Genomic DNA, 22279 nt, shown 5'->3' with positions numbered 1-22279 from the left:
ACACAGCAGGCCAAGCAGCATCTCAGGAGCACAAAAGCTGACATTTCGGGCCTAGACCCTTCATCAGAGAGGGGCATGGGGAGAGGGAACTGGAATAAATAAGGAGAGAGGGGGAGGCGGACCGAAGATGGATAAAAAAGAAGATAGGTAGACAGGAGTGTACAGGTGGGGAGGTAGGGAGGGGATAGGTCAGTCCAGGGAAGACAGACTGGTCAAGGAGGTGGGATGAGGTTAGTAGGTAGGAAAAGGAGGTGCAGCTTGAGATGGGAGGACGGGATGGGTGGGAGGAAGAACAAGTTAGGGAAGCAGAAACAGGCTGGGCTGGTTTTGAGATGCAGTGGCGGGAGGGGAAGAACTGGGCTGGTTTTGGGATGCAGTGGGGGAAGGGGAGATTTTGAAGCTTGTGAAGTCCACACTGATACCATTGGGCTGCAGGGTTTCCAAGCGGAATATGAGTTGCTGTTCCAGCAACCTTCGGGTGGCATCATTGTGGCACTGCAGGAGGCCCATGATGGACATGTCGTCTGAGGAATGAGAGGGGGAGTGGAAATGGTTCGCGACTGGGAGGTGCAGTTGTTTGTTGCGAACCAAGCGGAGGTGTTCTGCAAAGTGGCTCCCAAGCCTCTGCTTGGTTTCCCCAATGGAGCGGAGGCCACACCGGGTGCAATGGATACGATATATCACATTGGCAGATGTGCAGGTGAACAAAACGAAAATGAGCTCAAAATTCATACTGGCAAGTAGACCCGCTTGACATTATGAATTGGTGCAGAGCACACTTAGATGTTGGAAGCAACTGCGGACACTTGGTTCAATGGTGCTGCCTCCAAATGAAGCTACCTCACCCAGCTGCCGAGGGATCTGGACTGCATCGTGAAGCAAAAGGCTCAGGCTTCGTTGGTCACATAAATCTGTGGGTTCAGCTACTTGTTTGAAGATATCTGCAAAAGTTATCCAGAAGAAAAATACTGACATTCCTAAACTTAAGGGAGGTAGTTCAGAGTTCAATACATTCAATACATCTTCCTCAATTGCCTTGCTTTGTAAATTATCTTAAAACATTATTTTATGATCTTGATTGGCTATTTGCAAACAACTGTGGAAACAAAAACTTCTGTTTGTTTACAACAATGGACAATGGATGTTGTATGATTCTCCAAGGAAGTCATTTTGTCAATTTCTTTCTTGATTGTAAATCTCAAACCTCTCTAATATCTCCTCGTTCATTTCACAAAGGTAATCTTTGTGTGGACCTGAAAAACATCGGCACCGTCCTCAATGAATATTTTGTGTCAATCTTTACAATGGAAAAGGACACTGCAAGTAAGATATCAGGGCAAAGGACCTCGGAGCATCAGAGGTTAAGAGACAGGGAGATGCAGCTGGTTGAGCAACTTTAAAAGTGGATACATCTACAGGGCGAACTGAAATGTATACCAGCTAGCGGGGGAAGTGAGGGAGGAGATATCTGGGCCACTGGCAGCAATTTTCAAAGCCTTGTCAATCACACGTGAAGTAATGAAACACTATTAACATTGTCCCACTATTAACAAACGGAGAGAGGAACAGACCAGGAAATTAAAGGCCAGTCAGAATAATCTCAGCACTGGTGAAGCTAGAAAGAGACATTCTTAGGGGTAGAATGTACTTGCAAGAAATAATCAGGGATAAACACTATGGATTTGTTAAGATGAGGTCACATTATGCATTTGATGTGGGCTTAGTAAAGTCCCCCTTGGCAGATTGAGCAAGAAAACAACAGCCATGGGATCAAAGGCAAAGAGGCACACTGGAGCCAAAACTGGCTGAGGCAGAGAGCACAGGTGATTGATGGTAGAGGGATATCTATTTGGCAGGATGTTTGCTTTGAGTGGGGTTGTGCAGGGCTTTCCACAAGGACCCTTGAAATTTGTCAAGTTAATTCATCATTTGGGCTTAAACACAGGATGTATGACTGTATCGCTAGCGAATGGCTAATTTAGTGAGGAGGATATCGATGGAATGGCCATGTAAATAACAGCCATGGGATCAAAGGCAAAGTGGCACACTGGATCCAAAATTGGTTGACAGACAGGAAGAATAAACTTCAGGAGGAGATCAACAGACTGGTCAGCTGAGCACAGCAATTGAACTCAACCAGGAAAAGTGTGAGCTAATGAACTTGGGAGGGCGAACAACGCAAGGGATCACACTACGAAGGGTGTAATCCTGGAGATGACTGAAAAAAACAGCTGCCTGGGCTGGGGGTTGTCATGGAATCATATCGTACAGAAGAGCTCCTATGGCCCACTAAGGCTGTACCTCTAAAAATACACTGCAACATATACTAGTCCCATTTTTACACACTAGACCATTCTCTTAAATATTACGACATGTCAACTGCTCATCCAAGTACTTTTCAAAGGTTGTGAGGTTTCCTGTTTCAACTTCCCGCCCAGGCAATGCGCTCCAGACCTTCACCACACTCTGGATGAAAACGATTTTCCTCAAACCTCTAAAATATTCCCGTCTTTCTCTTGAAAATTATGCCCTATTGTTATTGATGCTTTAACTAAGGGGAACAATGCTTTCTATTCAACCCATCTTTACCTCTCATAATCTTATATGCCTCTGTCAGGACCTCCATTCACCCACCAAACCTTCTCTGCTTCACAGAAAATAATGTGATTTTTTCCAGTCTTTCTTCACAGCTAAAATGCTCCAACACATGCAACATCCTTTTCATTCCCTCCAGTGCAATTACATCCTTCCTAATGGGTGGTGACCAAAATGCCACACACGACTCCAGCTGTGGCCTAACCAAACTTTTAAACAACTCCAAAGTGACCTTCCCACTCTTACAATTTATGCCACAACTGATAAAGGGAGGTGTCCCATATGTCTTTGTAACAACCCTTACTAGCCTGACCTGACCCCTTCAGGAATTCATGAACAAGCACTCCAGGATCCCTTTTCTCCTCTAAGCTTCCCAGTGTCCTGCTATGCATTAGATTGAGATTTTATTATCACATGCATTCAATACAGGGTACAAGAGTACAAAGAAAAGAGTACAAAGTTGCCTTAGACGGTGCCATCTCAGGTACAAAGTACTTTGGTACGCAATTTTAGTTGCAGAAGTACAAAATTTATCCATCCTTCTTTACTCAGAGTCGTAGGGGAGTGGAATGCAATGCCGGAGAGGGTAGTGGAGTCAGCCTCAATAGGGGCATTTCATCGGCTATTAGACAAGCACATGGATGATAGTATAAGGTAGGGGCGGAGGTTAGATTGACCACAGGATTAGGGTAAAAGTTCGGCACAACATCGTGGGCTGAAGGGCCTGTACTGTGTTGTACCGTTCCATGCTCCATGTGATAAAAATAAATGAATAAGTTAAAATGTTCAGCACTACAGTCTTCTTAGTATAACAGTAGAAGAATAAAAACAAAAGTTTAAAAAGTCAAACATTACTCTCCACTGGAGTCGTACCTGAGGACTGGAGAGAGGCAAATGTAATCCCTCTCTTCAAGAAAGGAAATAGGGAAATACCCGGCAATTACAGACCAGTAAGTCTCACGTCTGTCGTCTGCAAGGTGTTAGAAAGGATTCTGAAGGATAGGATTTACGACCATCTGGAAGAGCATGGCTTGATCAAATACAGTCAACACGGCTTTGTGAGGGGTAGGTCATGCCTCACAAACCTTATCAAGTTTTTTGAGGATGTGACTAGAAAAGTTGATGAGGGTCGAGCTGTCGATGTGATGTATATGGACTTCAGCAAGGCATTGGATAAGGTTCCCCATGGTAGGCTCATTCACAAGGTCAGGAGGAATGGGATACAGGGGAACTTAGCTGCTTGGATACAAAATTGGCTGGTCAACAGAAGACAGCGAGTGGTAGTAGAAGGAAAATATTCTGCCTGGAAGTCAGTGGTGAGTGGGGTTCCACAGGGCTCTGTCCTTGGGCCTCTACTGTTTGTAATTTTTATTCATGACTTGGATGAGGGGATTGAAGGATGGGTCAGCAAGTTTGCAGACGACACAAAGGTCGGAGGTGTCGTTGACAGTGTAGAGGGCTGTTGTAGGCTGCAGCGGGACATTGACAGGATGCAGAGATAGAACATAGAACATAGAACAGTACAGCACAGAACAGGCCCTTCAGCCCACAATGTTGTGCCGACCATTGATCCTCATGTATGCACCCTCAAATTTCTGTGACCATATACATGTCCAGCAGTCTCTTAAATGACCCCAATGACCTTGCTTCCACAACTGCTGCTGGCAACGCATTCCATGCTCCCACAACTCTCTGCGTAAAGAACCTGCCTCTGACATCCCCTCTATACTTTCCTCCAAACAGCTTAAAACTATGACCCCTCGTGCTAGCCATTTCTGCCCTGGGAAATAGTCTCTGGCTATCAACTCTATCTATGCCTCTCATTATCTTGTATACCTCAATTAGGTCCCCTCTCCTCCTCCTTTTCTCCAATGAAAAGAGACCGAGCTCAGTCAACCTCTCTTCATAAGATAAGCCCTCCAGTCCAGGCAGCATCCTGGTAAACCTCCTCTGAACCCTCTCCAAAGCATCCACATCTTTCCTATAATAGGGCGACCAGAACTGGATGCAGTATTCCAAGTGCGGTCTAACCAAAGTTTTACAGAGCTGCAACAAGATCTCACGACTCTTAAACTCAATCCCCCTGTTAATGAAAGCCAAAACACCATATGCTTTCTTAACAACCCTGTCCACTTGGGTGGCCATTTTAAGGGATCTATGTATCTGCACACCAAGATCCCTCTGTTCCTCCACGCTGCCAAGAATCCTATCCTTAATCCTGTACTCAGCTTTCAAATTCAACCTTCCAAAATGCATCACCTCGCATTTATCCAGGTTGAACTCCATCTGCCACCTCTCAGCCCATCTCTGCATCCTGTCAATGTCCCGCTGCAGCCTACAACAGCCCTCTACACTGTCAACGACACCTCCGACCTTTGTGTCGTCTGCAAACTTGCTGACCCATCCTTCAATCCCCTCGTCCAAGTCATTAATAAAAATTACAAACAGTAGAGGCCCAAGGACAGAGCCCTGTGGAACTCCACTCACCACTGACTTCCAGGCAGAATATTTTCCTTCTACTACCACTCGCTGTCTTCTGTTGGCCAGCCAATTCTGTATCCAAGCAGCTAAGTTCCCCTGTATCCCATTCCTCCTGACCTTCTGAATGAGCCTACCATGGGGAACCTTATCAAATGCCTTACTGAAGTCCATATACACCACATCCACAGCTCGACCCTCATCAACTTTTCTAGTCACATCCTCAAAAAACTCAATAAGGTTTGTAAGGCATGACGTACCCCTCACAAAGCCGTGTTGACTGTATTTGATCAAGCCATGCTCTTCCAGATGGTCATAAATCTTACCCCTCAGAATCCTTTCTAACACCTTGCAGACGACAGACGTGAGACTTACCGGTCTATAATTGCCGGGGATTTCCCTATTTCCTTTCTTGAAGAGAGGAATTACATTTGCCTCTCTCCAGTCCTCAGGTACGACTCCAGTGGAGAGCGAGGATGCAAAGATCTTCGCAAGTGGCGAAGCAATTGCATTTCTCGCTTCCCAAAGCAGCCGAGGACAAATCTGATCCGGGCCTGGTGACTTGTCAATCTTAATGTTTGACAAAATTTTCAGCACATCAGCTTCGTCTATCTCTATCCATTCCAGCATGCACACCTGCTCTTCAAAGGTTTCATTCACTACAAAGTTGGTTTCTTTCGTAAAGACAGAAGCAAAAAACTCATTTAGGGCTTCCCCTACCTCCTCAGGCTCCACACACAAGTTCCCTATGCTATCCCTGATCGGCCCTACTCTTTCTTTGACCATTCTCTTATTCCTCACCTAAGTGTAAAATGCCTTTGTGTTTTCCCGGATTCCTTCTGCCAAGCCTTTCTCGTGCCCCCTCCTGGCTCTCCTCAGACCATTTTTGAGCTCCTTCCTTGCCTGCATGTAATCCTCTCTAGCTGAACTTGGCCCTAGCTTCCTCCACCTTATGTAAGCTACCTTCTTCCTTTTCACTAGAAGCTCCACCGCTCTCGTCATCCAAGGTTCCCTAATCTTACCCCTTCTTGCCTGTCTCAGAGGGACATATTTACTCATCACTCCCAACAACTGTTCCTTAAACCGTCTCCACATGTCGATAGTTCCCTTACCATGGAACAACTGCTCCCAGTCCATGCTTCCTAACTCATGTCTAATCGCATCATAGTTTCCTCTTCCCCAATTAAATATCCTCCCATTCTGCCTAATCCTCTCCTTCTCCATAGCTATGTAGAATGTGAGGCAGTTATGGTCACTATCACCAAAATGCTCTCCCACCACAAGATCTGATACCTGCCCCGGCTCGTTTCCGAGCACCAAGTCTAGAATGGCCTCTCCCCTCGTCGGCCTGTCAACGTACTGCGTTAGGAAACCCTCCTGAACACACCTTACAAAAACAGCTCCATTCAAATCTTCTGCTCTAAGGAGGTTCCTATCAATATTAGGAAAGTTAAAGTCACCCATTACAACAACCCTACTGCGTGCACACTTTTCCAAAATCTGTCGACCTATGCTTTCTTCAATCTCCCTGCTGCTATTGGGGGGCCTGTAGTAAACCCCTAACGAGGTGACTACTCCCTTGCTGTTCCTAATTTCCACCCATACTGACTCAGTAGGCAGATCTTCCTCGACAAAGGAAGCTTCTGTAGCTGTGATACCCTCTCTGATTAGTAGTGCTACACCCCCTCCTCTTTTTCCCCCCTCCCTATTCTTTTTAAATGTTCTAAACCCTGGAACATCCAGCAACCATTCCTGCCCATGAGAAACCCATGTCTCTGTTATGGCCACAACATCATAGCACCAGGTACTGATCCATGCTCTAAGTTCATCACTTTTATTCCTGATACTCCTTGCATTAAAGCAAACACACTTTAACCGATCCCTTGGTTCCTTCCCAGGAAAATCCTTCCCACTAGCTGGTCTACCTCTTGCTACTGCCTCACCTGCATCAACGCTCACCTCTGGTATACAGCTCAGGTTCCCACCCCCCTGCCATACTAGTTTAAACCCTCTCGAAATACTCGAGCAAACCTTCCACCCAGGACATTGGTCCCCTTCCAGTTCAGATGCAACCCGTCCTTCTTGTACAGGTCCCACCTTCCCCAGAAGGCATCCCAATTATCAACATATCTGAAGCCCTCCCTCCTACACCAGCTGCGTAGCCACGTGTTCAGCTGTGCCCGCTCCCTGTTCCTCACCTCACTATCTCGTGGCACCGGTAGTAAACCAGAGAACACTACTCTGTTCGTCCTGCTCTGCAGCTTCCATCCTAACTCCCTGAAATCACTTTTTATATCCTCAAACCTATTTCTGGCTATATCATTTGTGCCAATATGTAACACGATTTCTGGCTGTTCGCCCTCCCCTTTTAGAACTTTATACACCCGATCGGAGACGTCCCGGACCCTGGCACCAGGGAGGCAACATCCCTTCCGGGAATCCCGATCTTGCCCACAAAATCTCCTGTCGATTCCCCTAACTATCGAGTCCCCGACCACGAGTACTTTTCTATTTTGCCCCCTTCCCTTCTTTGCCACAGTGTCAGGCTCAGTGCCAGAGAACTGACTACTATGGCTTTCCTCTGGTAGGTCATCCCCCCCAGCAGTATCCAAAACGGTATACTTATTGCTGAGGGGAATGCCCACAGGGGATCTCTGCACTGTCTGTCTGTCCCCTTTCCTCCCCCTAACTGTAACCCATCTATCCTCGACCTGAGCCTTAGGAGTGACCAACTCCCGATAACTCCTCTCAATTACCCCCTCTGCCTCCCGAATGATCCGTAGTTCATCCAGCTCCAGCTCCATTTCCCTAACACGGTTTTCAAGGAGCTGTAGCTGGGTGCACTTCCCGCAGATGTAGCCAGCGGACACGTGTGCCACATCTCCCAACTGCCACATTCTGCAGGAGGAGCAAGCAACTGCCCTAGCATCCATACCCCACTTATCTGAACGCCAACTCAATACTAAAGTAGAAAGCTTATGTCAAATAACAATAACAAATTAATAACAAACTTATATTCAATAGAGAAAGTTTAGAATGAACCTTACCTTATTAACTAGGTTAGAGGAGGAGGGCGGGTGGGAGACACTACAGTTGTAGAGCCTCGGGTTTAGCCGCCTTGCTGATATATATGGTCACTGCTTTCCTTCCCGGCTGCCCCTCTGGTCCTCGTCACTTCCTCTGCTGCTCCCACTCCTTGTCTGAGAGGAAAAAAAAACACCGCTGCCCGCTACCGGTAAGTAATTTTAAAAATAAACTGCTTTACCTTAGCTGCAGTCTTCCGGGTCCGTCTTGCCTCCGCTGCTGCTCGCTGCAGATGGGCTGAGAGGTGGCAGATGGAGTTCAACCTGGAGAAATGCGAGGTGATGCATTTTGGAAGATCGAATTTGAAAGATGAGTAGAGGATTAAGGATAGGATTCTTGGCAGTGTGGAGGAACAGAGGGATCTTGATGTGCAGATACAGAGATCCCTTAAAATGGCCACCCAAGTGGACAGGGTTGTTAAGAAAGCATATGGTGTTTTGGCTTTCATTAACAGGGGGATTGAGTTTAAGAGTCATGAGATCTTGTTGCAGCTCTATAAAACTTTGGTTAGACCGCACTTGGAATACTGCGTCCAGTTCTGGTCGCCCTATTATAGGAAAGATGTGGATGCTTTGGAGAGGGTTCAGAAGAGATTTACCAGGATGCTGCCTGGACTGGAGGGCTTATCTTATGAAGAGAGGTTGACTGAGCTCGGTCTCTTTTCATTGGAGAAAAGGAGGAGGAGAGGGGACCTAATTGAGGTATACAAGATAATGAGAGGCATAGATAGAGTTGATAGCCAGAGACTATTTCCCAGGGCAGAAATGGCTAGCATGAGGGGTCAGAGTTTTAAGCTGGTTGGTGGAAAGTATAGAGGGGATGTCAGAGGCGGGTTCTTTACACAGAGAGTTGTGAGAGCATGGAATGCGTTGCCAGCAGCAGTTGTGGAAGCAAGGTCATTGGGGTCATTTAAGAGACTGCTGGACATGCATATGGTCACAGAAATTTGAGGGTGCATACATGAGGATCAATGGTCGGCACAACATTGTGGGCTGAAGGGCCTGTTCTGTGCTGTACTGTTCTGTTCTATGTTCTATTACAGTCCTCTCCTAAGCCACGAGTTTGCAGACACTCTGAACGAGGCTTCCCCCGTGATGGTTTGTATTCCCTGCGCTGGGCTAAAACCCGCCCATCCTTGCCAGTGGACTTCACTGCTGACTGCCGTTGCTGACCTCCATCGGGCACGACAGGCTTTGCCACATTAAGTACTCTCTTATCTTATTCCTTCTTCAGGCTATATCAATCTGCCACTGACCTGCCCATCTGACCGATGACAAGATTGGAGCAGACAAAGGGACCTGGTAAAAGGTGTTTAAGATTTTGAAGGGCATAGAAAGGATAACTGGAAGCTGCTTTTTCCATTAGTTGACATGAACTCACTGACGGAAAGTGTGGCTGATTCAGAAAGTGTCCGAATATTTAAGCAGTATTTAGATATTCACTTCTGTTGCCGTAGGCTCCAGGGCTATGGGTCAAACAATCAAAAAGGAAATCAATGTACTGAGAGTTCAATGTAGACAGATCTTTGTTGAGTAGTGCACTAACGACAGACCACACGGCCTCCTCCTGTGCAATAAACATCCATGACTCTATAATTACACAGCTTTTCTTTGAGGCATTTCTCCACTTGACTGATTCTTTGTGCAGATTCTGCAAAGACCACGCTATAACTTAACATTAATAGTGGCAGTGACTAAATAGAGAAATATACTAAGACAGCAAACCTTTTGTTAAACAGTACCCGTGGTACCAGGAATGGGCTGAATAATCAAAAATTCCAGTTGATCAATAGGTCCACACACACAAAAAACACACACTCAATAACAGGAACATAATGCATGGGATATACACATTACAGTTCTCCTTCATTTACAGCATAAATAACTTCAGTAATGATGCAACTTCGCCTTAACTCAAACTTAATGGCAGAGAGCCTTCTCACTTGCACCCTCACCAGACATCACAGAGATGATGAGAATACAGTAAACATCTGGTGTGTAATTTTTGTCACTTTATTGAGTGGGCTAGTTTGTTAAACAAAGTTTACGTACAGTTAAATCTACAGTTTACATGTGTATCAGCAATGATAGATTTAGTACTTACACTTGTATTTTTTCCTCCAGATGACCCTTGGACAGACACATCAAGCCAATTTTCAAAGAAACACTCTGATTCTTCCACTCCTACCCCTGGAAAAGGAAGTTCCAGAATGTCACTGACTGACTTTACTTATTTGAATACAGCATAAGATACATAGAACATCGAACAGTACAGGCCCTTCAGCCCATGATGTTGTGCTGAACTTTTACCCTAAACCTCAGGTCTATCTAACCTCCACCCCTATCTTGTATTAACACCCATATGCCTGTCAAATAGTCACTTAAATGCCCCTAATGAGGTCGACTCCACAACCCACTCCAGCTGAAACAAAGATCTCTTTGAATTGTCATTTGTCAGACATGTATTGAATCAAAAAACAAATTTCTCACTTCCACAGTTTTCTACAGCATGTTAATATGATTTGTGAAAGTTAATACTTCACCCTTTTATTTTACAAATACAACTTCAAACAAAATGCTACTGTATAGAACTTCTATGCTGGCATTTGTGCATATGCCATTTCAGTTTTGTGATCTGTTTCTATGCAACGAGTGATAAATACTTTGATTAAAACAGTTGAGAGCAGTGTATGTGAGATTTAATACCATGCTTTATCTGCAGATAGTCCATCTGCAGGTAGTTATTCATGAGACTCAACTAACATCATGTCTCAGAGGAGCTTGTGTCCTCTGGGTTAGGTACTGTTTGACCGTTGCCTACTGGTCACTAGTTGAGACGAAAGAGAACTACTAGCTGCTATCCATTTTCAACAAGTGATCACGATAATCTACCTGCATTTCAACGTCCCATCAACATTCAAGAATAATAAAATGTGAGGCTGGATGAACACAGCAGGCCCAGCAGCACCTCAGGAGCACAAAAGCTGAGGTTTCGGGCCTAGACCCTTCATCAGACGGGGTGAGGGTTCTGGAATAAATAGGGAGAGAGGGGGAGGCGGACCGAAGATGGAGAGTAAAGAAGATAGTTTGTGGAGAGGAGAGTATAGGTGGGGAGGTAGGGAGGGGATAGGTCAGTCCAAGGAAGACGGACAGGTCAAGGAGGTGGCATGAGGTTAGTAGGTAGGAGATGGAGGTGCGGCTTGGGGTGGGAGGAAGGGATGGGTGAGAGGAAGAACAGGTTAGGGAGGCAGAGACAGGTTGGACTAATTTTGGGATGCAGTGGGTGGAGGGGAAGAGCTGGGCTGGTTGTGTGGTGCAGTGGGGGGAGGGGACGAACTGGGCTGGTTTTAGGATGCGGTGGGGGAAGGGGAGATTTTGAAGCTGGTGAAGTCCACATTGATACCATTGGGCTGCAGGGTTCCCAGGCTGAATATGAGTTGCTGTTCCTGCAACCTTCGGGTGGCATCATTGTGGCATTCAAGAATTGTTGCTCGAAGAGGCTTCTGTGTAACAAGTAGGAGTAGAATCAAGATCAACCATGTTGTTTTCCCAATGTGAACCAGCTGCCAACACCATATATATGGGACCATCTTAATCATTCTTAAACAATTAACTTTTACAACAGACAACAGGTGCAGGAGTAGGCCATTCGGCCCTTCAAGCCAGCACCACCATTCATTATAATCATGACTGATCATCCACAATCCGTATCCTGTCCCTGCCTTATCCCCATAACCCTTGATTCCACTATCTTGAAGAGATCGATCCATCTCTTTCTCGAAACTATCCAGAGACTTGGCCTCCACAGCCTTCTGGGGCAGAGCATTCCATATATCCACCACTCTCTGAGTGAAGAAGGTTTTCCTCAACTCTGTTCTAAATGGCCTACCCCTTATTTTTGAACAGAACCTCTGGTTCTGGACTCACCCATCAGCAGAAACATGCTTCCTGCCTCCAGAGTGTCCAATCCTTTAATAATCTTCTGCATCTCAATCAGACCCCCTCTCATCCTTCTAAGCTAGGTCCCTGTACAGCTGCAGAAGGACGTCTTTGCTCCTATACTCAATTCCTCTTGTTATGAAGGCCAGCATGCCAATGGCTTTCTTCACTGTCTGCTGTACCTGCATGCTTGCTTTCATTGACTAATGTACAAGAACACCAAGATCACATTGTACTTCCCCTTTACCAACTTGACTCCATTGAGATCGTAATCTGCCTTCCTGTTCTTGCTACCAAAAAAGTGGATAACCACACATTTATTAACATTAAACTGCATCTGTCAGCCATCTGTCCACTCACCGAGCCATTCCAAGTCATCCTGTATTCTCATAACATCCTCCTCACATTTCACACTGCCACCCAGCTTTGTGTCATTGGAAAATTTGCTAAGATTACTTTTAATGCCTTCATCTCTATCATTAATGGATATTGTAAACAGCTGTGGTCCCAGCACCGAACCTTGTGGTACCCCACTGGCCACTGCCTGCCATTCCGAAAGGGACCCGTTCATCATGACTCTTTGTTTCCTGTCAGCCAGACAATTTATAATCCAAGTCAGTATTTTGCCCCCAATAACATGTGCCCTGACTTTGCTCACTAGTCTCCTATGTGGGACTTTATCAAAGGCTTTCTTAAAGTCCAGGTTCACTACATGCACTGGTTCTCCCTTGTCTATCTTCATAGTTACATACTCAAAAAATTCCAGAAGATTCGTCAAGCACAATTTCCCCTTTGTAAATCCATGCTGACTCTGACTTATCCTGTTACGGCTATCCAAATGAGTTGTAATTTCATCTTTTATAATTCACTCCAGCATCGTTCCCACCACTGACATCAGGCTAACCGGTCTACAATTTCCTGTTTTCTCTCTCCCTCTTGGACTCACCCATCAGCAGAAAAATGCTTCCTGCCTCCACAGTGTCCAATCCATTAATAATCCTATCCGTCTAAATCAGATCCCCTCTCATCCTTCTGAACTCGAGAGGACACAAGCCCGGTCGCTCCAATCTTTCAACATATGATAGTCCCGCCATTCCGGGAATTGACCTTGTGAACCTACGCTGCACTCCCTCAATAGCAAGAATGTCATTCCTCAAATTGGGAGACCAAAACTGCACACAGTATTCCAGGTGTGGTCTCACCAGGGCCCTGTACAGCTGCAGAAGGACCACTTTGCTCTTATACTCAATTCCTCTGATCTGATTGAGGCATAGAAAATTATGACAGGCACAGGCAGAATACATTGTGAGAATTCTTTCCCCATGGCACATGTGTCGAAGACCAGATGGCACAAGTTTAAGGTGAGGATGAAACCAGATGGCACAAGTTTAAGGTGAGGAAGTCTGAGGAAAAGCTTTTTCATGTCAAAACTGGTAGATGTATGGAGCACGCTGCCTGAGAGGGCAAGTAGAGGCAGGTATTCTCAACATTTAAAAAGCATCTGGGATGAGCATTTAAAATGCTAGGTCAAAGTAGGCTCTGGACCAAGTGTAGATAAATGAGATTAGTGCAGTTTGGTGTTTGTTGGTAGGCATAGATATGGTGTTTCTATGCTGTATGACTCTACGAGATTGACGGTCACAAAATTTTATTCAACATCTGGCCGTTTATTCCTTGACATTAACTGGATGATGTTCATATTGTGCGCATTATACACGTCATTCTCCAGCACTAACATTTGTAACCGTGAAGAGCATTGCAATCAGAGTGTCGAGATGTCTACATGATCCTGTACAGATCTGACCAAAAGGAATCAAAAGTATATCAGTTTCAATTTTATGATTTAAAACAAAAGTCGCTAAAACTTTTAACTACATTATTTCTTTCACTGAAATGAAATTAGAACACACTGAAACTTTCTGTCAACAATGCCAGGGTTGATTTTAATCAGTCGACAATCTTCACATTTACTTAACTGATCATGCATATATCAAAATCCAATATGCAGGAAGCAGTTTAATGCACCTTCGGACAATCTAAACATACTACATTCAAGTGTAAATCAAACATACGTATCAAAGACGTTCAGCAGCCAGTTCAGATACATGTCGACACAGAGTGGCACATTGACCTAGTTTTTGTGATTTTGTTCCAAACCATCATAAATGGTCGTTGAACAGTTGATTACTTCAGTCACATTTAGAAGTTGCTCGTTTTGTGTCAATTTGTGTTGATCGAAGACACATTGTGCTGTGTGCAACTCCAACAGATCCACTACAAAGGAGGAAGAAAACTAACTTCGATTACAGTTTTAACTTATTGGATCTATTAAATAAAATTAATTCCTTTATTTGGCCTAGAAATAAATACAATGATTCACAAAAATACTCTTGAATGATGGAAACAGGCCATTTCCTTCTCAAATGTAAAATGTCAAATCTAACTACGGAACCGTCAGTGATGCTGGTCATATTCTGTTGTTTGCTTCAGTAATTTCTGTGGAACAATGGTGGAGGAACAGTAGCTTTATATGTTATGAAGCCCGCCTTGATATTTATGAAGCAGCACTCACAACAATTTAACCTAAAACATCCATCTCTTTCAACCGGCGTGCATTCTCATTACATCCAAATCCAAAGTACAATCTAATTGGCTCTTCACTCGTTTCAAACAGTGGATCTTACAACCCCTACTTCACTTCGGGTTATCAGCATTCTTTTAAATCACACTATGTCGCAGCTATTAAGTGTGTTAATGACACGTTCTTGTTAATTTTAAAAAGGTGCTCTGTTACCTCGGTTTTGAACTAGATTTCTCTTGTAATTTTGCTATTTTGCCATACATATGGTATGTTCTACAGTGTCTACCAAAAACAATTAGTAGTTAAGCAAGTATCAATTCAATGTTAGTTCACAAGATGCCAACAAAATCTGGCAAACATTGTCAAAACATCGAATGCCAGGCAGAAACAATCACTGCTTTAAAAAAAAATTCCTCTTTACATCCCCCGACATCTTTTCCCCAAAACATGAATGCATTCCCTTCTCCTTGTAACATCATCCATTAGCCATGGGAACACCGCTTTTCCACGTTTATCTTATCCCAACCTATCGTAATCCCTCATGTCTCGATTCACTACTTATTAATCCCCTGTACTCCAATGAAAACAGCATTAGCTAAATTTGATGATAAAATGTCACATTCTTAAAACAAGTTGGGTAAATTTCATGATTATTATTCAAGACTACCAAAATTATTAGTCTTGAAGTTTAGTCACCAGATTTGGCTGCATCATTCCAGTCCTATTTCAAGGCTCAGGATAACTTCTTATGAGCTCGATTATACAGCCCCATCCCACAGATACGAAGGTGGGAAGAACACACAAAATCTGGAGGGCACTGTGCGTACATGTGTGAAAGTTCTGGGGAACTGTCAAGCAGCCTGCCTATCCTTTGACCTCCTGAGACTAATTGATGGCAATTTAAGGGATCCCCTCTATTGTGTCAGGAGATAGATGTCAATCAGAAAGACAGTCAGCTTTACATGCACAATCCAGTCTAGAAAAAGTGAGTTGGTAGGGGAACATCGTTCACAGGCCCCTTGGCCTGATCCTAGGCACTTCATGCCCTTAAACTCTCATCCAACCTTTTAAAAACCCCTAACAACCCTCGACCACTCCGCACCTCTAGTCGGGGACCCGCCGTCCAGCCACCAGCAACTTCAGACTCTTCTGGGCTCTAAGTGGCCAGGAGTTCTACAAGATAGAACTTCCATCCAAGAGGGTGCCCGCTGTCCTGCCTCCAGCCATTTAATGCTGCAGGGCAGCTGTGAAGAGCATGGGCAGGCTCACATTTGGCATTTCAACTGGGAGAGACCTGAGCAGGAGCGGAGGCAACAGCACCATGTCGAATACTATTTATCAGACCAAAAATTTCATATCCTAAGCATTCTCTCCAATGTTCTGCCAATTCAGCAGTCAGTGCCCAAGGTTAGTAGAAAACCAGAAATAAGGAAAGATTTCAAAGCCGAGAAATAGAAAAGAAACAGACAATAAGAGCTTATTTAAACAAATGAAGGAAGAGGTCAAAGTGAAAGCAGATCCCTTAAAGAATGGAGGCGGCAAAAATAATAATGGGGAATCAGGAAATAGCAAATGAGACAAATAAATACTTTATACCAGTCTGCACAGCAAAAGACACAAATAGCATCTCAAAATTACTTAATTAACAAGGGGCAAAAAGAAGACAGGAAATATCACCAGAGAAGAGGTGCTAGGGAAACTAATGGGGCTAAAGGTCAATAGGTATCCTGCACGCGATGTACTCTGTGCTAGTAAATTGAAAGATGTAGCTAGTGCAGCCTTACTTGGAATACTGCGTGCATTTCTGGTCACCCCATTACAGGAAGGATGTAGAAGCATTGGAAAAGGTTCAGAGGAGATTTACCAGGATGTTGCCTGCTCTGCAGCGAAGGTCTGAGGAAGAAAGGCTGAGGGTCTTGGGTCTGTTCTCATTGGAGAGAAGAAGGTTCAGAGGGGATTTAATAGAGACATACAAGATGATCAGTGGACTAGATAGTGTGGACAGTGAGAGTCTTTTTCTGAGGATGGTGGCATCAGCTTGTCTGAGGGGGCAGAGCTACGCATTGAGCGATAATAGATTTGAGATAGATGTCAAAGGCAGGTTCTTTAGTCGGAGAGCGGTAAGGATCGCCCTGCCTGCTGATGTAGTTCACTCAGCCACATTGGGGGCATTTAAACAGTCCTTGGATAAGCATATGGATGATAATGGGATAGTGTTGGGGGATGGGTTAAGATTAGTTCACAGGTCGGCGCAACATCGAGGGCCAAAGGAACACTGGCTTTGTGTCCCAGAAATAGGTCCAGCATTGCACTGTGCCTTACAAGCTCATCTCCATGTTCATGTAAAATAATCTATCAAATGTATTTAAAGAATTATTTCCCAAGTCAAACTTTTGTCTAATCTCAATTAATGTTGTGCAGTTGAAATCCCAGAATATAATTATTATTTTATTAGCTTCTCACCCCTCAGTGAATTCCCTGCTCTTCAACTGCCCACTGCTTGCAAGGCCGATAGCTTAAATTCCTCACAACATTAGCAAACCCTTGTGCAAGGATTTTGGTTCCTTTCTGCTTCAGCTGCAGACCAGCCCACTTGTAGAGGACATACCATCCTCACAAATTCTCCTTCAGATCCAGGAGTCTAAATCCCTCCCCAAACACAAACACTTGAGCCAAGCATTCATCTGTTTTCTTCCCCTTTTTCTTGCCTTCTCAGCATGTGGCACCAGGAATAATCCAGAGATTACAACTTTACAGGTCCTGCTATTTAATCCACTGCCTAGCTCTCGGAACGCCTGGTGCAAGCGTTACCCCAAACCAAATCACTCATCTTACCAATGTGTACATCGAGCTGTGTCTTAGGGTCCTCCTCCTTCAGGATCCCCTTAATGACATTGTTGACCTGGTTAATATGTCACAATGGAGTCACAGGTACGACTGTGCAAAATCTGGTCCACCCAGATCGTCGCAATGGGCAAAAAAGCACACCATTTGTCTCTACTTGCCAGGGGGCTAAGGCAGTTTGGTGTGTCCACAAAGACAACTTTCATTGATGTACCAGAGAAAGCATCCTGTCTGGATGCATATCACAGCATGGTTCCTCTAGCTGAACAATCCCTATTTATTATGGCTCTTGCCTTTCTTCTTCCAGGCAGAATTGGAGAGAGCGAGCGCGCGACAGACAGAGCGAGAGAGATGGGCGATGAGGGAGAGAGAGACAGACAGACAGACAGAATGGGCGACAGAATGTGAGTGTGAGCGCGCCAGCATCAGACAGTGAGAGGGATGTTGCTGAGGTGGAGATAGTTCAGAGTGTTGATCACCAACGATCTCTCCTGGTCCACCCAGATCGTCACAATGGGCAAAAAAGCACACCAATGTCTCTATTTCCCCAAGAGGCTAAGGCAATTCAGTGTGTCCACAAGGACAACAATTATTGATGTACCATGGAAAGCAACCTATCACAGCATGGTTTGGCAACAGCTCTTCCTCAGGTCATAAGAAACTACAGAGTCGTGAACACAGCATAGTCCATTATGCAAACCAGCCTTCCATTCATTGATTCCACCTGTACTTCCCACTGCCTTGGGAAACCCACTGACAAAATCAAAGGCCCTTCTCACCCAACAATTACACTCTCTTCTACCTTTGACTGAAGGGAAGATGTAAAAAAGTTGGTATACATGTGTGAAAAGATTCAAGAACTGCATCTTCACCGCTGTTATTGGGGATCTGAATAGAACACTTAAAATTTTAAATCTAGAACATAGAACATAGAACAGTACAGCATAGAACAGTACAGCACAGAACAGGCCCTTTGGATCTCGCTCTCAGTGACAGCTACAGAGAAGATGTACAATGTTCCATTTCACAAATGCACTTTGTATGGTATGATCTGTCTGTACTGCATGCATAAGAAAACTTCTCAGTGTACCAAGGCACAAGTGACAATGATGACTCAAATCAAATTGACTGTGTGCGAGAGAGAGGTGAGCATATGATTGTGTTCAAGAGTGCAAAGATGGTGCATGAAAGTGTGAGTGTGCGCACGACAGAATGTGTGCGCCAGTGTCTGTGCTTGAGAGTGTGTGAAAAGAATTAGCACAAGGAGGGAGTGTTACAAGCATGCATGAGGCTGTGAGAGTGTCTGTGAGAGCGAGTGACTTTGAGAGCAAGCAAATTTTCAAGCATAAGTGTGTGAGGGAGAGATTTGTCGGGGGGGGCGGTGGTGTGTGTCTGTGCGTACTTGAGAGTATGAGCATTGGCAAAAGATCCTGCAACAGTGCATGCAAGTATGCCACAGCATGTGTGCAAGACCGTGCTTGACTGTGTGACAGTACGGAGTATGAATGAGTGAGAATGTGACAGAATGTGTGAGTGAGAGACTGTGTTCCTGGTTCTGTGTGTGTATGGATAGTATGTTTGAGCATGAGGGATAGGATATGCATGTGCAACACAGTGTGACTGTGAACTTCTGTTTGTGCCTGTGAGTCAAGTGATGGGGGATAACAGGGAGAGGAGAGATAATGACAGAGAGAGAGAGAGAGAGAGAGAGAGAGAGAGAGAGAGAGAGAGAGAGAGTGCGTGAGAGAGAGATGAGATGAGGAATAAGAAATGATGAGTGGTCAATACCTGGAGGAAAAAAAGAACCGTGTGTGAGCATTAAGAGAAGCCGCTGGCTGTAATATGGAGGCTATTGTTTTACTGATTGTACGAAACGAAAAGCAAGTGTCACCTCTTGGTGTTAGGGGACAGGAGATGCCCATTAGAGAAGGAGATATAGTCAGCCTTGTTAGAGACAGCAGACACTTTGCAAATGCATAGAAACTAAAATTAAAGCTTTCTTGTCAATGTGTAAAGAGGTGAGACAAATATGACCGGCTAATATTGTACCTTTGCGCTCAGTAAAATGATAGAATCATGATTCAGGGAATCCTTACAATGTGGAAACAGGTCCGTCAGCCCAACACGTCCACACTGCCCCTCAAAGCATCCCACCCAGACCCATCCACCTATAACTCACCTAACCTACACATCACTGAACACCTTGGGAAATTTAGCATGGCCAATCCACCTAACTTGCACATCTTTTCACCGTGGGAGGAAACTCGAGCACCCGGAGAAAACCCATGCAGACACATGGACAATGTGCAAACTCCACACAGACAGTGACCTAAGGGCGGAATTGAACCCAAGTTGTTAGTGCCATGAGGCAGCAGTGTTAACCAGAGCCCCTGTGCTCTTTATTATGCTCATTAAGCTGCAAGCATTTTTTTTAAAGAAAGTAAACTTACCATCGTCACAGGATGCGAGTGCTTTCAATTTCTGTCAGCTTGGAGAACTTTATCCGCATCTGCAAGGGCAAGGTGATGGCAATGGTGTGAGACTGGTCAATATTCTGCAGCTCGCCGTGCAAAAAATTAACAGCATTTCCAATGCTTTTTACCTCGGGGCATAACAGAAAGACAAGAACATGAAAAAATCCTGAAATCTTCCTCCAATTTCCATCTCAGATGGACCATCCCTTCATCAAAAGCCACAACCAAACTGAACAGTAACTTGGTTCACTCCAAATCAACTATAACGCTAATTTCCAAAACTCAATGTCCTGTTTTTCGAAGATATCTGCATGTTCCATGTAAAATCATGTATTTTCCACTGCCTACCAGGCCAATCATTTGTTCACTATGATCTCTGTCTCTCTCTCTCTCTGTATCTTGCCCTCTTGGATTTCTGTAATTCACGCCCTCCCTACCCTCAGCTACCTGTGCTCATATGCTCGAGGCTTCTCCAATTTTCTGATGTTCGTGCGAATGCTTTAAGATCCCCGCACTGAATGTCAGCAATTTTTTTCAAAAGCCTCAATGACGACTGCCCAGTGGCTCTGACATCCATATTTATCACTATGAAGTGCTTTGAGAGGTTGGTCATGGGTCACATCAACTCCAGCCTCCCACATTACCTTGATCCACTGCAATTCACCTACTGATGCAGCAGATCCATGGCAGATGCCCTCTCCTTGGCTTTACACACATCTCTGGAACGTCCAGATAACAAGGGCATCTACGTCAAGCTCCTACTTATTGACCACATCTCCACCTTCAACACCATAATTCCATCTGCCCATCCTGGGCCTCCTGCAGTGCCACAACAATGCCACTCAAAGGTTGCAGGAACAGTACCACTTATTTTGCTTGGGAACCCTGCAGCCTAATTGTACCAGTGTGGACTTCACAAGCTTCAAAATTTCCCCTCCCCACCTACATCCCAAAACCAGCGCAGCTCATCCCCACCTCCCTAACCTGTCATTCCTCCCACCTATCCACTCTCCCACCTCAAGCCCTACCCCCATCTCCTACCTACCAGCCTCAGCTCCACCCCCTTGGCCTGGTCGTCCTCCCTGGACTGACCGATCCCCTCCCTAACTGCCCACATACACTCATCTTTACTGGCTCTATCCGCCGCCTCTTTAACCTGTCTGTCTCCTCTTCACCTCCCTTCTCCTTTATTCAGAGACAAAGGGAACTGCAGATGCTGGAGAATCCAAGATAACAAAGTGTGAAGCTGGATGAACACAGCAGGCCAAGCAGCATCCCAGGAGCACAAAAGCTGACGTTTCGGGCCGAGACCCTTCATCAGAGAGGGAGATGGGGACAGGGTTCCGAAATAAATAGGGAGAGAGAGGGGGAGGCGGACCGAAGATGGAGAGAAAAGAAGATAAGTGGAGAGGAGAGTATAGGTGGGAAGGTCGGGAGAGGATAGGTCAGTCCAGGGAGGACAGACAGGTCAAGGAGATGGGATGAGGTCAGTTGGTACGAAATGGAGGTGCAGCGTGAGGTGGGAGGAGAGGATAGGTGAGAGGAAGAACAGGTTAGGGAGGCGGGACAAGCTGGGCTCGTTTTGGGATGCAGTGGCGGGAGGGGAGATTTTGAAGCTTGTGAAGTTCACATCGATACCATTGGGCTGCAGCGTTCCCAAGTGGAATATGAGTTGCTGTTCCTCTGCACCCTTCGGGTGGCATCATTGTGGCACTGCAGGAGGCCCATGATGGGCATGTCGTCTAAGGAATGGGAGGGGGAGCTAAAACCGTTCGCGACTGTGAGGGGCTGCTGTTTACTGCGAACCGAGCGGAGGTGTTCTGCAAAGCACACATGAGGTTTTTTTCTTCTAGCTTGCACTCACTGGAGCACTGCAGCAAGCCTGAGACAGAGATTTTGGACAGGGATCATGATGGGGCGCTCAAGTGACAGGCAATTGGAAACCTGGGGCCATTCTTACGGCCAGAATATAGGTGTTCTGCCAAGCGGTTGGTCAGTCTGTGTTTCGTCTCCCCGATGCAGAAGGAGACCATATTGTGAGCAGTGAATACAGTAGAATAGATTGAGTGAAGTGTGGGTAAATCGCTGCTTCCCCTGGAAGCCTTGGATAGTGAAGCAGGAGGAAGTAAATGGGCAGATGTTATGCCTTCTGTGGTGGCATGGAAAGTGCTGTTGGGTTATGGGGAGCTGTTGAGAATGGATAAGGAGTGGATCGAGGTGTCCCAACGGAATGGTCCCTGCGGAAGGCTGACAAGAGAGGGGAGGGGAATATATGCTTGGTGGTG

At 45.3% G+C, this 22279-nt stretch overlaps 1 long non-coding RNA gene across 4 annotated transcripts in view; it reads right to left on the bottom strand.

Moving 5' to 3' along the window:
* Positions 1–844: 844 nt before the first annotated feature.
* The window catches only part of LOC132207785 (uncharacterized), a 34532-nt gene continuing 13097 nt past the window's right edge, over positions 845–22279 (bottom strand). For 2 of the 4 annotated variants that reach the window (XR_009443813.1, XR_009443816.1), the window contains exons 2-5: positions 19971–20029; positions 10261–10346; positions 8121–8420; positions 845–941 (exon numbers count right to left, since the gene is read on the bottom strand). This is a non-coding gene — a long non-coding RNA (uncharacterized LOC132207785). Of the gene's footprint in view, positions 942–8120; positions 8421–10260; positions 10347–14167; positions 14384–19970; positions 20123–22279 lie in introns of those variants that run through there. The other 2 variants (XR_009443815.1, XR_009443814.1) reach the window with 2 other exon arrangements.

Source organism: Stegostoma tigrinum, unplaced genomic scaffold, assembly GCF_030684315.1.
Source record: "Stegostoma tigrinum isolate sSteTig4 unplaced genomic scaffold, sSteTig4.hap1 scaffold_157, whole genome shotgun sequence".
Lineage (NCBI taxonomy): Eukaryota > Metazoa > Chordata > Chondrichthyes > Orectolobiformes > Stegostomatidae > Stegostoma > Stegostoma tigrinum.
Note: the sequence above shows the minus strand (reverse complement) of the source record. Positions and strands in the feature narration are given on the sequence as shown.